This window comes from Photinus pyralis, unplaced genomic scaffold (genome assembly GCF_008802855.1).
Source record: "Photinus pyralis isolate 1611_PpyrPB1 unplaced genomic scaffold, Ppyr1.3 Ppyr1.4_LG6, whole genome shotgun sequence".
NCBI lineage: Eukaryota > Metazoa > Arthropoda > Insecta > Coleoptera > Lampyridae > Photinus > Photinus pyralis.
In genome coordinates this window covers 21,167,207-21,184,552 of record NW_022170663.1, presented here as the reverse complement: position 1 = coordinate 21,184,552, position 17,346 = coordinate 21,167,207, and the positions used below count along the sequence as shown (strand labels likewise).

At 37.3% G+C, this 17,346-nt stretch overlaps 1 long non-coding RNA gene across 1 annotated transcript; it reads left to right on the top strand.

Annotated features, from left to right (window-relative positions):
• The first annotated feature begins 6,070 nt into the window (after nt 1-6,070).
• Nucleotides 6,071-6,894, top strand: LOC116173978. The gene is made up of 3 exons (XR_004146004.1): nt 6,071-6,265; nt 6,314-6,515; nt 6,572-6,894. It is a non-coding gene; the product is annotated as an uncharacterized LOC116173978 (long non-coding RNA).
• Nucleotides 6,895-17,346: the final 10,452 nt, after the last annotated feature.

Sequence of the window (17,346 nt, the reverse complement as noted above, 5' to 3'; positions counted from 1 at the left end):
CAGCGATATGGGATCCCTTGACTCATAATATACCCGCGGTTCTTGCCAAGCCCGAAGTCCACGGAGGTGCTGGTTACCCGAAACAGTCGATGATTCTAGATACCTGCGAGATATCGAGCTGAAAGCGATTGATTAGTCTCTGGGAGGTGGCGGGCTCGTTTTTAAGACCGAAACGTTTTGCTTGCGGCACTCATCTTTGTGGTAGCCGGGGATGCATCTGGGACGCGGTTTAGAGTGGCTGGCGGGTTTGGTGGTGGATAGACCCGGGTCTGTGCGGACGCACTCTACCTTTTTCCTCACTTCGACGATAAGGTCTTTGAAGGTCATTATTTTCGTTGGAGGAACGGCTTTTCAGATGCACTGGTGAAGGAGTTCGTGGACCATGCTGACCTGAATTTGCTCATTTGGTCTCTCGTCATCCGGGATCTTCGAAATCAGGGACAGTTTTCACTAATAAATAGCTCGGTTGGCTTCTTTTCCCCCACGCCCCACCGGGTCACCGGTAATGTGGGGCCAAAGTTTTCCTTTAGCATGGTCGTTGCTTCTTCCCAAGTGTGGACGAACTCTTTCACTCCTTGCCACCACCAGATTCAAGTTCCGGCGTGTTAGTTAAAAACAATCCATAGTCCGTCTTTTGATTCATGTTCGAACCTAGAATTTTTCATCTGCAACAGAGATGGGAATTTCCTTAGACCAGTTTCGAGCATTCTGCCGGCCACTCCGAAATAGGTTTTCATGCAGTTTTCCTAATTCGTAAAGTAAATACTTCTGCAGAGGCACCTCTAAAAAGTATTATGCGGGTCACTCTGTAATTGGCCGCATGTCTGTTGAGAGATAATAAATAAATAAATAAATGAGAAGCCTTGGTACGAGCACATATCCTGGCCAAGCAGTGCCAGGTGATGGGTACTTTCGCGAATACGGCCACGAAGTTTTACGCTTGCCACCCTACCACTGCCAGTTTAACGCGGTACTGTTAGTAGGCGTCTATTTTCGGCGAATTACGTCCACAAATATTTCAACCTTCTTTCTGGACGTTTACACAGTCCTATTGTCATGGCCCCAACGTATGAATCGGTCTTTTAGGTTCTGCGATTAGTGTGCTTTGTCATTTTCCAGTAAGACTGCGGTTCTGCGTTTAGGCTATATATTCTGGCATCCCATTTTGACTTCCTGAACTTGTTAAGCTCGTCTTTGAGCAGGTACTGAAGTCTTATAACGGCCATTTTTTTGTCTCTGACCATAGCCTTAAACCATTTTAATCTATCAAAAATGGACTTTTATATTTTTTTCTCGATAGCTGTCACAGGATACAACAAAATTACAAGAGACCAGAAAGTTTCTAAACAAATGAGAAAATTACATTCTTGTTTCACAATCTACCAGTGGCGCACCGAAAAAAAGTTCAGGGGGTTGAAAAAGAAACATGACCCCTAAGAAAACAACACCCTGTATGTTCTTATTCCCATTCACATGATCAATGATATAAGCCCTTCAGCGTAACTTATATTTCAGAAAAAAGAAAAACACCCCAAGTTCATATGAATCTTTAGTCATAAAATAAGCCAAAGAATTAGCCCCTTCCGTATTTACATCATATTTAGAAACACCCCGCATATTACCTTACCTAGAAGACGATACCTCTCATCTTATATCCATGAAGGGATCTCATTCCTCCTAATTCCTATTTCTTCTTTTGTCCTTTATGCCCATTGTTTTCGAAAATTCGACACAAGCTATTCTACTTCCTTTACCTACTTTAAACTCGTCTTCATTCTACCACTATATGATTAAAGTGTTCCATCACGAATCTCTACTTATTGAATTATTATTAATGCTCTTCATCCCCTCATCAATCTGTCGGTTTCATTCCCTTTTCCGAACATACTCGTACGTGCCAATTGCCGTATAATTGGTTCTGATTTACTAATTAAACTAGTAAGAAGTCTGTGTGGTAAAGGCGCCCCTAAAAAAGGTCACATAAGAAGATACCATTTTCATCGGAGTAGTGAATGTGTGGCTGTGAATAGGTATGGTATGAAAAATGTCTGTGTTCAAGTTCTTATACGCAATCAAGACCACAAAGAATAATTAAAAGATGAGTTAGATCTACTTAATGTCACGATTAGATCTCCTGGTTCGAATGCGTTCTGTCTTGTAAAAAATATAACATAATAAAACACTGAATATAATAAAACCACTTTTTATATATTACTTAATTGCACCATCAAGGGAAGTTGCGGTCGAAACCCATAATTAAGTAAAAAATTAAAACAATTTAAGGTTCTACTCCTTTATAATACCCTATAAAGTTCAGTAACCTACACACAACACTCTACGTCTATTATATGCGTTTTCAGTGAAAATTTTATGACCTACCTGAAGCTCGATATCCTTGGCGCATCTCCGCATACCACTTGTTCTGATTAATCATAGCAGGTTTTGTACTTATATATACGTATGTATTTCTGCGGATCGTACGGTAATAAAATTGAAAGAGTAGGAAATACACAATTACTATTCACGATGGACAAATTAATTGGTGACTCGATCATTGCAATTCAGTAATAAATAAAGGAGATACTCTAACATCGCGATCGGTTTACTTTATATCCTTTGGAGAGCCATCCCTGTTATTTATTGCGCCGTATGAAACATGCCACTTTCGGCTTCGGCTTCTGGTTATCGCGTTTTAATTGTCTCTCGCTAATTAACAGGTATATCGACAAAACATTGAGGTAACGCAAATAATTGCTCGATGAAAATTGAAGAACGCCTCGGGCCGTTTAATAACAGATTGAATCCAAGCACGAACGGGTAATATCAACAGAATGCAATGAAATTGCCAGTCAGAATCTTAGTAATGGTTAGTTTACACCTGCAATTGCAAAAATAATTGTGGAAGATGTTGAAAATAATCATAACAACGTAAAATTTATTGCACTCAAGTTGTTATCGCCTGCTAAGATCTATACTTGTACTTCTTGAAATTACTGCAAGTTATTTTAATATTTATTATTTGGGTAATTAAAGTTTTTCTTTATGACCAGTCCGTATATGGAGCGGATCGATTAATTTATGACTTTGCCCGCAACATGGTATTTAATTATGATACCTTTATGACACACCTTCATTACACGATTATTGGATACATGTTAGGTCTTTCATGTGGTGGATTTCCGCCAACTTGTATGATTTACTCTTCAGGGCAAGTTTAAAAAATATAATGGATGAATCAATTATTTGCAAACAAAATTGGCCTTCACAATTTATGCATTTTATTCGCGATTTAGATTGGCACTAGAGGCGCTAGTCTAATTTACAAATGGGGAGTGTATATGAGAGCGGTTTGTAAAAATAGGGTTATTTTTAAGTTTTTTAGTGAAATTTTACTAATTATAAAGAGACTTGAAAATGTAACCCCTTAATGCTATCCTGCCTGATAGGCCTTTTCTTAAGAACTGGAGGCTGTATAGTGCGCTAACTTAATTTTTTAATTACAAACCGACAGGTCGGTACTATGTTTTAATTGTTGTGGAGTGGGGCACAAAGCCAGCGAATGCAAGGTAGAAACAACCTGTGGCATCTGCGAGAAGCTATGCAAAGGGAAGGGTCTTTGACACCCATCCTCCACACGGAACTGTAAATACGAAGGGAAGAAGGGAATAATTATGAAAGAAGTGTGTTGCAGCCTGTGTACTCCTGAGGGCGCATAGGGCAGGGAGACCACCGGAGCAGGATATTCGGTGATTGTCAAAACTGAGATCTGAAATGAAGGCAAAAATACTAAAAGAAAAAACAAGACACTGTAAATAAACAATATGTCGGTCTTCTCCCCCCCAATATTTATTACCTGATCGTGTGTTACATAATAATAGATGATGATAGAGGTTATATTTGCTTAAAACCTGGTCACCATGTATGACCTACCTATAATCGGCAAAGGTCAAATGATTCAAATGGTTTTCCAGGAACAGCTTAATATTTGCACAATAACCACACATTTTTAATTCGTAGCAGACAAAAGTTACAAGTGCTTGTAGTACGAAAGTATCGGTGGCAAAGGTAATACTCGAGATCGTGATTATGCCAAGGAATAAAAAAGGACAATGTTTCGCTGTGTTGATATTACTTTTTGTCCAATTTATTAACTACGTTGCGGGCAAAGAGCACCGATTAATTATCTTTACATTCACTGACGTATGCCGTTGTATTCAAAATTTTGATTCAAAATAAGACGCGTTTAGGGTCATTTTGTATTTCAAGTCTCGACAACACCGACAGCGGCAGTTGGCAGTGTCTCTGCAACCGCGGCCAGTGGATCCTGTACCGCGGATGCAACACAACTTGCATATATTGTAATTTTAATTAAACTATTCCAGGAGTTACACGAAGACAAAACCTAGTACATCGTACAGCCCTTCTCTAACAATTTTTCTCGGCAACCATATCAGATAAGAGGACCGAATTGACAGCGCTAGGAGGGTTTTTGCCGCATGGGCATGTGTAGCCACCTTTAATCCAGACGAGATAGTGCCCTTTTTATTGTCTGGTGAAGAATTCGGGATTTTCATGTTTTTACAGACTCCAAATTTGGAGATCGGAATTTTCTTTTCCATCCCTGTTTGAGGAAGAAGTTCTTGAAGCATCACAGCAAAATCGGAAAGGACGTACCCAAAGCCGCTAGTTTCATGCTTTTATGGTCGTTGAGAATGAAATTAAAGAGGAACACAAGTTCCGAACTTTTGTAGATGCTCTTGCTTTTTCATTTTTTATTCCAAATCAAAAAGGTAGAGTGACAAATTTTCTTCCTTTTACCAAAAATTATTTATGCTAACTTTAACCTCAACTTACTATACATGTTTTTGGAAGCACCAAAGGCCCGTGTGGCGCAGTTCAGTTGAAACTGGACTGTGGTGCTAAGAGTCCCTGGTTCGAATCCGGGTTCGGGCATGGATATTTGTAAATGTATATTGGGTTGGGTTGGTAGAGCAGCCTTGGCTGAAACCCCGCCCACTCAAAAATAAAGTCAAAATAAATAAATAAATAAGTATCTGGAGCGAGTTGAGATTAAAAAATTCTTTAGTTTTAAAAAACTAAAAAAAGAAAGCCTGAGTAGAACCGTGACCGATTAAAAATAATTTCGCGTTTCTGCTTCATTCACAAAAATCAAGAAAATATCGTTATATACGAGCTGTATGAGAAAAGTAATGAGATTACTTTGACAATGGGCAACACTGTGTTGACCGGCGCGTGCTAAACTTGTTTCCAACACCACGGTATTTTTTACAGCGCCATCAGTGGAGCAGTGTTTTTTATGTATTATGAAAGCGGATCATCGGAGTTTACAATGTTGCACAATCAACTTTTATATTAAACTTGGGGAACCCAAAAGAAAAGTTGTAACGGGCAGTGGTATACATGCGACGGATTTGTGCGAGAACCCAAGAAATGTCCAATGAGCAAATCTAATATTGAAAACAGGCTGAATTGCTTTTTCTGATAGTAGGGGGATTATGCATGTGGGATATGTTCCTCCAGCACAAACTGTCAACCATGTGCTTTACAAGGGAACCTTTGAAAGGATCAATGATTTGTGACATACCAATTGAGATGATCCATACCACATGATTTTCTTTGTCGCATTCCTGTTGTGGTCCAACCCCCTTATTCTCCTGATTTGAATCCAACGTAACTCCCAAAATTATCTAAAAGAATGTGACCGACAAGTTAAACCAGCGCTGTGGATCACGATAGCTGGTCAAGGGCGCTACTTTGAGGGGATAAAATAGTTGCATGGAAAAAATTCAAACTTTGGTAAATAGCAAATCAGTCCATTACTTTTTCCACGCACCTCGTACACGGTTCGTTCAGTTATGCATGCTATTTTGAAGAACTATAAATGCAATGCAGTTAAAACTATCTCACCAGTTACTGATATCCTTTGAACCGTATCAAAGTAATAGACAAACAAATAGTTCATAAGGCGTAAAAGCGTAGTTTTTGAGTAAATCAGACGATGATTTCAAAAATAGCACACGCTTATCTAAAATGAATTAAAATAAGTAAAGGTCATTGATAATTTCTTCGGATTCCGCATGTCAAAGTAAATATTTATCGCTGAATACGCATGTTAATTGCAGACCGAATAAGCTGTACCATCAGCAACAATTCAGTATAAAACAACAATTCCGTAAAGTTGGAATCGGTGCGATGTTTCTGTACTTCATGTTCTTCATTACTCTTTTGGCTTTAGTAAGCCAAGGTATGTAGCATCTGAGGTTCGTTCTAGAACTATTTCCTATTTGTACAGGTCTCTGCACACAGGCAGAATACGAACGGTGCATTCAAGCTTGCGGCATGTTATCCGACTATGCAATGTATACGTGCTATGAGTCGTGCCAAACATGGTTGACGTCATAATTTCGCTGCAGTTGTTGTTACTGTTCAAATTCATTCAAATAAAAGTGCATACCTATTTCCTTATTACAATGTTGTGTCAGCATTTGTCATCGGTAAAAAAATCAGTTAGATTACTCAAACCTTGTCCTCAACCCAAAATGCGTTCCAGATGACCTGTCGTCCATATTCTTGAACTGGAATGGATCTTCCGAAGGCATTTAAAATCTGATTTGGATTACAAAAACTTGTTAGTGGACGCTTCTTCAAAGAAAAGTGTTCGATCAATATTTTTTGTTATTATAATACCTTGGTATATCCAGTTTCGTAATGTTCAAAAATGCCCAGAGCGCTGTTTCGTAGCGTTTTGGGATTTTGTAAATATTCTACTTCCAAAAGTCGATGGGGTGGTTATCAAAAAAGTCTTGTTTTGAAATTTTTGATCTATCGCCATTTTGTTGTTTGAAAAAATAAAAAACAATTGCAAATACAAATGTTTTAGAGAGCTAAAAGAAAATTTTTTATTTTTAAAGTTTAAAATAAGGGAGCTATGACGATTTTCCGAAAAACAAAAGAACGCCAATAACCGGGATACCAAATTAAAAATTGGAACGATTTTGATGTACTTTTTCCAAGGAAAAATAAGACCAATTGTAACCTGAAGAATGCCTCGTGGCCCTCGTCCACATATAAAGTAACGTATCTAGTGTAGAGGCTAACTGGTCGCGACCTTGTTGCAGTAGAGGTAAGAAATATTCCATCCATCCCTAGGGATTTTGTTTTATACGGATGGACCACCTACCTTTGGTTAGGTTCACTATCTGCCGAGCCAAAACCAAATCTCCTCTGTTCCCCCTGAGACGTGGTTCCAGAGTAATAGGTTCGCTCACGTGATTTTCAACGAGGGTCTTTGATTCCGCAAAGTGTGATTGAAGCAAAAGCTCCGAGGTCTCCTTTCTTCAATGAACCGATTCTACTTTCTGTTCCTTTCTTATAGAGCTGTTTAATAAAATAGTAAACCGGGCTTACCTACTGAAGTGGGGTGGTTGGCACAGTTGGTTGTGGTTCCCCCGAGGGCCCCTCGATCGCTCTTGTCTCTTGTCCCTCCATGCTTGATACCGCTCTTCGTCTTGGAGACGAGTTTGAACGGCACCTTGACGAAGTTCACGTAGAGTCGATGGTTGCAAGCGGCCCCCATCTTTTTCCAGGAAGTTTGGTCCATAAGGACAGTCAAAGTTTGTGCCTTGGGGTCCACCTTCCTGTCTACACTCGCCAATTGCTGGTTATAGCTCCAGCCTTTTGGATTTCGATACTTTTCAGGATCTTTCTGTGCCCCGGAGATCCAGACATACGTTCTTACTGATTTTTGCAGGTTTTTCGCTTCGACGAATCGTAGTTTCTGGCCCTCCCCTCTACGGGGCTACACCCGACACTATAGCTCCGACCTTGTGATCAACAGCGCTCCACCTCGGTGACGTCACTCCGTAAATTTGTGCGAAACCGTCGTGTCTGTCGAGGATCCAGGCTTTGGTTCGCCCCGTCTCCGCTTCCGACAGCGTTCCCACCAGGACAAAATCAATTCTGAAGCCTGTAGCTGCTTCGCTAAAGGTTTTGGTATCCTTTGCGGTTCCAGGGTTTGCCTTTTTCGAGCTACCTCCTTTGGGAGTGCAACCATCGGATCGGTGTCGCTTTTGCGTCTAAGTCTTCAGTGCAGCCTTGGTAGGTTGGTTGCTAAGAGCTCTCAGTTCGCTTTATTTCAGCAATATGGGAGGTCAGGTCTGAAGCGCGTTGGGCTTCGAAGAGACTACGTCGAAACATAAAATATATTTTGGCGCTGTATCATTTCGAAACAGGAGACTTATCAAACGACCCTCGTAGTAGATACCTTAATTGTTATATTCTAGGGTATATTATCCAGGTCTCTGCAAATAAGAAGAGTATGACCGGTTCCTTCAACCCTGGGTCATCGTCTCTAACGAACCCACGAGACACGCCGAACATGGTTGAGATGATATTTCGGCAGCTGTACTATGTGGTTTATCAAGTTAATTACACTTTCAGCAAGAGAATTGGTTTAAAACGGTGTAGTTGTGGCATTTTCAATTGTCAGGAGCAGAAATTACAACACTCTAATGGACCAACCATAAACAGTGATCATATCTACGAGCTATCAAAAAATTTAATTAAATCTGTCTACAACCCATAAACTGTTTTACTTAAAATTCATATTTAATTAAGAATATTGTTTTTCAACAACAGGATTTGATTTCATAATAGCTGGCAATAAAAACGTTGAAGTTATCATTAAGTGCTGCGAAGTGAAGGAAGGGATCAAAGTTTACAACGGTCTTAAAAATGAAATGGGATCCACAAATATGGAATTTTATAAAAGTCACCAATTTATTACTAAAATGATTATACCGTAACCGCAACTTTCATCCATTAAAAATTGGAATTTTAATTTATGTATCATTGACTAATATGGGAGGGTATTAGTCAATGGTATCATATGTATTTTAAATCCCTCTTATTTGCAATATTCTGGTAATTGGATGGATTGCTAATCTTTTAGGTCAATGGTCCATTAAATTTAATTGGCAACATTGAAATCTTCTTAATAAGTGCACAATTTCTTCGTGAGGTCAAAATCTCTTGAACTGTATAGGTATGGTTCTTTGAAGTAGGTAATGCAAAAAATGTATGTGTCGAGATAACAGAACGAAATTTGGTAGAAAGCTGTTACTTATTACAGCTCTTACTTGAACTTAAGAGGCGCTTGTTTCCACTAAGAACTTCGATAAAATAAATGTTAGTATCAGATACGAACAATATATAGTTCTGAACATGTTCCTATAGAATTTTGTTATCAACCAGGAAAACGTTCTACTCGACACAAGCGTTCAAGCTTAAAACTTTAAGGGTGAATTGAACTCATTTCAAGAGGGGAACTTTCTTTGTAACAGTTTTATTTCACCCTTTCCCTCTAATAAATATGACTTTTTTATAAACTTTATCTGTGAAAAATTCGGAGATAGCCATTATAAGCCTAATCAACGTAGATCAAATCCTAGTCTGGAGGAATAAAGGTTTCCATCCGCAGTATCTCTTAGAAAGTCGAAAAAAAGAAGAAAAACATTGATTCATTAGTAGTGGAGATAATAGACAGTTCCGGTATTGCTTACTTACGCTTACCATGTAATATCAATGTAACAGCTGTGAAGGGTGAAAAAAGAAACTTAAATTGCTTCCAGTATTGCCATTTGCCAAATGATCAATATGATTATACGAGTAAAAATAATAATGTTTATACCAAACTTAAAACATCCAACTACGGCTTTTTCAGAGCATTTCAGGTCATTCTGGGCACTTTCTAGGGCTTTATAGACTCTAGAGGATCCACAGAAAAGATAAATGTTTTGGAAATCGATAAGGTCCCTCAAAAACCTTCTAAATGCTTTCCAGAGCAATATTAAAACAAAGGCCATACAAAAACTTTCTATTGCTTTCACGGAGCACGATTTCTAGAGCTTTAGACACTTAGTATTACTTTCGATGAGCTTTTCATACCTTTTAGGTCTTTTGTAGGGCAACTATAATAATAGTATCTTATGCAATGAGTGAATAATAACGGCTATTAAGACACGAGTATGAGAATTACGAAACGAGCCTTGGCGAGTTTCGCAATGAATACGAGTGTCTTTAATAGAAATTAAAATGCGAGTTTCATACATTATTTTTTCTACGACTATGATGATCTACAAACAGGTGATGCTACGATGGCTTTAAAAGCAGTCCAACATTTGAGATTTTGACCGTCGATGACTAATGCATAATAAAACGAACCACCAATTCGCTATGGCTAGCAGTCTTGTCAAAACTAATAAATTTAAGATCTATCATTGTTATGGCAACTTTGATTTTCATAAATTATGCATCGTGTTCCCGTGATTTTGCGTTTCTATTGGTCGTAAACTTGCATCTTAATGAAAATCTGTATCAAAATGCCTATCATTTAACTATAAGTAGCAAATGTTTAATATATCAATTAAAGTATAGGGGTAGAAAAAAATGTTATGGCGTTGTATGCACTTTTCAGTGCTTTCTATCGCCTTTCGCTTTCTCTAAGAAGGAAAAAATACACCTTTCATATACTTTTTTACATAGTGATGAAATTATCGGACTTTTTTTAAAGAAAAATCGTATAGTACAGTCAAATTGTATCCAAATTCGTCATATATCCAAGAAAATTGCGAAATCTTTGTAACTTTGTATACTTAAGTATACATAAATATATTCTGTTTAAGAATTCGACGAGTCCCTAGCGTTACATAGTGTGCTCAGCCCAAAATGAAGGTTTAAAAACCCTCGCGCCGCTCGCCCACCTGTCGTAACGGCTCGTTCACACAGTAAAGTTTTCCCGGATCGGATTTTTATCGTATACGCAGAACCAATAAGATGATGATCTCGCGGAATTAAAACAGCTACATTTGATAGTCGCCTGGCACACCCTTCAAGATGTAGGCTACATATTGCAAAAAATTGCAGGAGTCTAGTACCATTCCCATAGACGTACTTCAAAACGGTAAAAGTGGGCCGGACGGATGGACGGACAAAACGCAAACAGTAGTACATTTTTTTTAATTCTTAAAAAATGCGCTAAAAATGTCACAAAGTATTTTTTAATAGGATTTCACTGCCACTTCCTGTTAAAAAAGTGAACCTCCAGTTCACTCTACGTTCTTGAGCATGACCACTCCAGCACACCTCTTGTGGTTAGGGACTCTTCGGTTCCTTGAAATATACGTATTTTCAAACGTCTATACCAAGTTTCAAGTACTTCGCAATTTTCTTGTCCATTTTGGACAATTTTCCTGTACTAGTATGGAAAGTGATACTTTTTTTCACGATTTTTACTATGCGTTTCCATGGAGTTTAGTCCTGTCTACGAACAATAGCATCCATTTTTGAGTGATAGTTAATCGCGAATGTCAATAAAATTATTCAATTGTGGGTTATTATGGATCACTATGCAAAAAAATTTCGTGTACAACACGTGTTGAAAGTGTCTTTTTTCCATGAATTTGCTTAAACTGCAAATTCATGAAAAAAAGTATCACTTTCAAAACTAGTTGTACAAATAACTATTACAGAACATTCAGGAGTCTTTACAAATCTTTACAGACCTTTTTTTAGAATATTCATTGTCTGGGAAGGCATTCTCGAACAACCAAAGATTTCCTAGGGTTTCTAGACGTTTTCTAGAGCTTTTTGGTCCTTATTAGTCCTATATTACGGCACTTGGAAGTTGTACAAAACATTTGAACACTTTTCAGACTTTTATATCTCCAGATTTTTCTAGGGACCCGGTAGGATTAGCTCTGTAATAAAATTTAATGTTCAGTTTGACCATACCTGCTTTCCTGCCGGCCGGCGCGGCGCCCCAAAATGTTCATTTAAAACAGATTAACCCTCCGTCGAAATAAAAGCTTTTTGCAAAAATTGCCTTGGTGTAAATAAAAAAATAATTTTAAAAAGGCAACGTGGTCTTTGAGACCCAACCGCACTCGTGAGATATCTTTGGAGACCGCACCAACGGAGGGTTAAAGAAGGATTATTCTCAAGAATGACAAGGAAATGCAAAGTCATACAGAAATCTGTAGACTACTAGGACGCAAAACGCAAGATAATCAAACAAGCTATCCTAGGATTTCCTGTATACTAACGTAATTACCGTAGGTAAGGCTTAGAAATTATAACTTTCCTAATGTTCCACGGCTATTGGAATCGGGGTTGGAAAATTGAGAGTTCAACGTGCTCAATTCGCAGCAGGGTCCGATAGTAAAACCAGTTGAAAGCGGATACATATATTGTTCTTCAATACAAAAAAAACAATAATTTAGATTAGCACGCCTATGTTGACTGGCTCCGCACGTCAATGGGTTGTTACCGAAGTTGACGGTCATTGTGACACCTCCAGTTGACGCTAAACACTGATCGGGTTCGGGTGCTTGGGTTTGTTAAACTCCTTGAACAATCGGAAGGATAATTAACGCTTAAATAAATTATAAGTAGTTTATGAAATTAATGTTCCAACAATCGGTGTGACCTTATTGTTTATCATTTATTATAATATACGTGGATTTAAAAAAATTTTAAACGATTCCAGTAGGTACAAAAAAATAACTGAATGGAATAAAATGAAACGGGTAATTTGATTACCATGCAATTGAACCAATTAACAAGGTTTTAATTAAGGGAAAAATAAAATTAGAATGGGTTTCTAATTAAATCAAAAGGTATGCAGGAATCCAGAAATTAGTAATAAATCAGGTTGGACCGAATTTTATCTAAAACTTGTTTGGTTCAGTATTAGGATTTACAACCTTAACGCTACACTAGACGCTACATGTGCTTCAAGCCGAATGCTTCAAGCCGAATGCAGTGGCACCGTGAAACCAGATTCCGACAGTCCAGTGCCAGGTCCAGTGCCTTTTTAACAGGGCCCTTAGCAAATATGGTATTCTAAGGTTCTAAAACTAAATAGAAGCCAGATTAGGAAGATCGCCGGTGTCCTTATGGGGCACTGGGTGGTCAACTATCACCTGCATTATATTGGGCTTGTGGAGGAGCCCACGACATCAGCTCCTTGGCGACAGTTATCTGGAACTGGGGAGCAACTTAGGTTGGGCCCTATCTTTTATTGAGAAGAGCAGACTCTAAACCTATAAGTTGCGACAGAAAGAGGGTAACATTGTATTGTCACTATTAATTCAGTATAAATTTATTCATAATTTCTCACATACTGATCTATTATTCGGAAACTCCAAACGATCTCCGATCAAATGAAAAACACGTAGGTAGCACATATTGAATATTCTATGAAAGGCCCTTGGAAAGGCCGCTTCGGCCAACGTGTCAAAATATTTTACTCTACTAGTAAAGTTCAGATCTTATTAAGTTATTATCAACCTAATCTTCTAAGAGGAACAGTTGTAAATGAAGAAAGGACGATCATTACAAACATAACTTATAATATCTAGTAATTAGTTTGTCCCTTAAAATTTGTAAAGTTATGTGACACTTAAGCGTGAATTCGTTGTGCAACGAACTTAAGGTTTAAGTGACACTTAAGTGACGCTTAAATTTTTAACCAAATCTGCGCAAACGAGCATGATTTAGGCAGAGACTTGGATTTAGGAAGTCTGGAATGATACGCGGCGTTTAAATTATTGCATACTGTTAGAAAATTTATTCATCCCAAAAGTATTTAAGTCATTACTTTAATTTCTAGATAATTAAATTTTCTTGCTCAATAATTTCTTTGTTGTGATTCTTATTTAACTCGGTAGTAATTAAAATTTTAGGTGACTCATTACAACCACTTCTTAGGATGTAATTATCGTATCTAAGGTGTGCTACGTAAAATTGAGTAAAATTCCGCTTACAGTAGCATCCTCGCAAAAACTTTCACTCGGAGGTTCCCATGGTACGAAATTTTCAATGTCAGCCAAATTAAATCACCTATCTGAAGGAGTATCTAATTAAAATTAATAATAATTAATTTTGATTTGTCGGCGATAGAAGTTTTGTAATGATCTAGATAATTTTGTTATTTGCCTGTCGTAATTATGCATCTCGCAACTGACGGCATTTTATTTATATACCGAAGAATAAAAGGCCCAGCTTTCGGTACTCCAAAAATGGAGCACGGCTACTTTTTTTTCGCGATTTGATTAATAACATTGGTTTTTGTAATCAAGTGTTTGATTGAAGAAGTATCAATTATGCCGATTGTATCTTCCGCTCATGGTTATTACTAATTTTCGCTTACGAAAATCTATTATTCGCGGTGGATTCCCCAATAGGGATTACAATCAGTAGCGGTAGTACCCAATCACTTTTAATTAAACGAATTAAAATCACAGCGCTTGTTATACCCATTTTAAGCTAATTAGAAGCCTCTTTCAATAGAATCTGCACTTTTTCTCATTTCACTATAATTACAGTTGTCCTTTTAATTCAATTAATCGAACACTTCTTGCAGTTTATAATGAAGTCAAAGATTTGTCGTTGCGTCGATATATACGGAAAGGCTCAATGAATAATTTTGTTACATTGCATCGACAGTGTACGAGTATACGGTGTGTAGTGTTATGGTAGGCATAATTAATATTGAATAATTGCGGATGCTGCTTCTCCAGTTGCCATTAATTGTTCAATTTACGTAAGTGATCTTAAAACCTTGACATTCATCTTGATGAGCTTCGCTTAATTACGAGAGCGTTTTTTTTACATAAATTAACCTTTCTGCTACATAATATTAATGCTAAAATCGTTACATCCTTATACAAAGTGACTTTATAGGATCTCATTATGCCTGTACGTATTTAGGAAAGTCTCTCTAGTCAAATGTCATGTTGCTTTGGGAGTACGAAAATTCCCCAATGAGTTTTTGAGAATTGGCGTGTCCTTCCAAGTATCCCAATTTCGATGTCATATTTGAACCATTTAACAGGTACCATAAAACTACATTTAGATGTAGCTGGTCCTTCTTGAAATAGTGTGGTTTTAGGGTCTTACGTAGCGTATAGGGTTGTGTTAGTCAATGATCATCAAAGTTTCAGAGGTCAACCTAAAGGGGTTCATATAAAAAAACCCTCCATACTTATTACACAAATTAAAAAAAATGTAAGTAATTCATTAATATGTGACTAAACCTTAAATGAATAAGACAAACACTTGTTTTATCCTAATCCTTATCTGGATAATGAAGAATCATTAACGTACCGAAGAACAAATTTCGATTGGGACTAACCTTACTGAATAAGACGTTCTGAATTTGTGCTGTTATAGGAGTGTAGTAGCATAGATATACCTAAGGATTTTTCTTTGGGGTTACGTACACCTTATCAAAGGTGGGTAACATACATTTAAAAATGCTTTTAAGGTAGAAAATACACAGACAGTAAGTCATAAAAGGGTTCAACAGTATCACCTCCAAAGCGATTCAGATATTACATTTCGTAGATCATCATGAGATAAACGCGCACTATTGAACTTGCTGAGCGTGCAGGTTTTGAACTAAATGGGATCTCTAACAGCCGTTTAGGGTTGGTAGTAAAAAAGGCACTAACCAATAAAAAATTTAGACATCGCCATTTTGAAAATAATTCGAAGTCAGTAATTAAAAAGGTTGCCATTCAGCTTTGAAAAATAGATAAAGTCTCTCGACCCTTGAGGAAAGCTCTCAAGTCACTTCATTAAAAAGGGAGGAAAAAAATTCAGTGTGAAGTCTGAGGTAAAATTATATTTTTCGAACAACAAGGGCAATTTGGGAAATATAAAATTGTGGAAAGTTTGAAATTCTTTAAGTGCAGAGTTGCAAATCTAAATAAATGAAAACTTCCTTGCTAACCGAATGAGTTCATCATTACGCTTTAAAGAAGATCTTTTCGTCCTACCTATCGTATTGAATAGATCCGGAGAGATTTGAATAAAATCCTATGAAGTGACGAAATTATATCCAAAAACTGTGGATACTTATCGTAGGTAATTGCACAAGTGCATCAAAATTACCGATAATTTTTTTGAAAGCATGTTGTCTAAAACTGCATGAGTTTATTTTCATATTTTGGCGAAAGAGCCCGACACCGAAGGTGGAGGGCTCTTTTAACAAAATATGAAAATGACCGAATGCAGTTTTTTACTGACAACATGCTTGAATAAAAAATTATCAGGTTTATTTTGATGCACGAGTGTAATTTAGGGGAATATTTCCCGAACAAGCATTACTTGTCAACCTGACGTTACCTACTTATAAATTGTCGGTGTATTGTGAAATTGTCCAAAGGAGTTGCCAGTTGCCATGGATATGGAGTGCAATTATCGCAGGGCTCTTTCGCTTTCTACAGTGCAATTATCGCTGTAATTGAGCGATAATTGCACACCTCATATGGCATTTATGACATATGAGGGAAATATTCATAATAAATTCAGTTCGATCCGCCCTATTAATATAGAAGTAATTATAACAGCTATTTTGTGCAAGTGCTCACTGAGGATTAGTATACTACCAATACCGAATTTATCCATTCAAAACGCTTTAAAACCGCTTATTAAACGTAAGTGTGTTGCATGGGTAGTACTAAACAGTAGGTAACTAAGTTCAATAAACTAAGTACGCAATTCAAAGCATTAGAAATTAATTTCCAATTACAAGTAACAAACATTGAAGTATGAGCCTAACTGTAATCAAGAAGAAATTTCCCATTCTGAGTATTACCTACCTATTACCCGAAGATTTCATTATCGGCAAGTTTTCAAATGGATTTTCCTTTTAGAAATCCTAGTGGTCCATATTGTTAATCATCTTGGAAAATCTTCATTGAAACATTTTTTGGGTCTGAGGAACAGGATCCTTAAAATTTTGTTCGGGACCTTTAGGAAACTTTCTTTACATATAAGTGTAACAGAATAATTGACATTACCTTGTAGGTAAATATTTTCCCCTGAATCGTTTTTTAATAATTGAGAATTCTCTCGAAGCAGATAAAATTTTTAAACAACCAACATCATCAAGCAGAAGCTGGAAGATTTTCAATTAACTTTTTCGACTACTGCGAAAGTTATTATAGGTAATACGTAAGGTAAGTAAGTAGAACTAATCTTCTGTCAAAGAATATTGTTTCCTGTTTTTAAATGAGCATTAGAGCGCAATTGTTCCAGAGTACGTAGACATTTTTTCCTCGTACTTTTACGCAGATTACAGCCCAATGATGTATTTTAAATTGGTTATTATTCGTTTAACTATAAAAACGTTTCCTAACTGCAGATAGGTACGTGTGAACCGTGTCTTTTTGTGCATCGCATATGATCTAAATTCGTTGTTTCTATAACACATCTACACTATAATTTTCTATTTCCGTTCGAGGCGTTACAAAAGAAGTC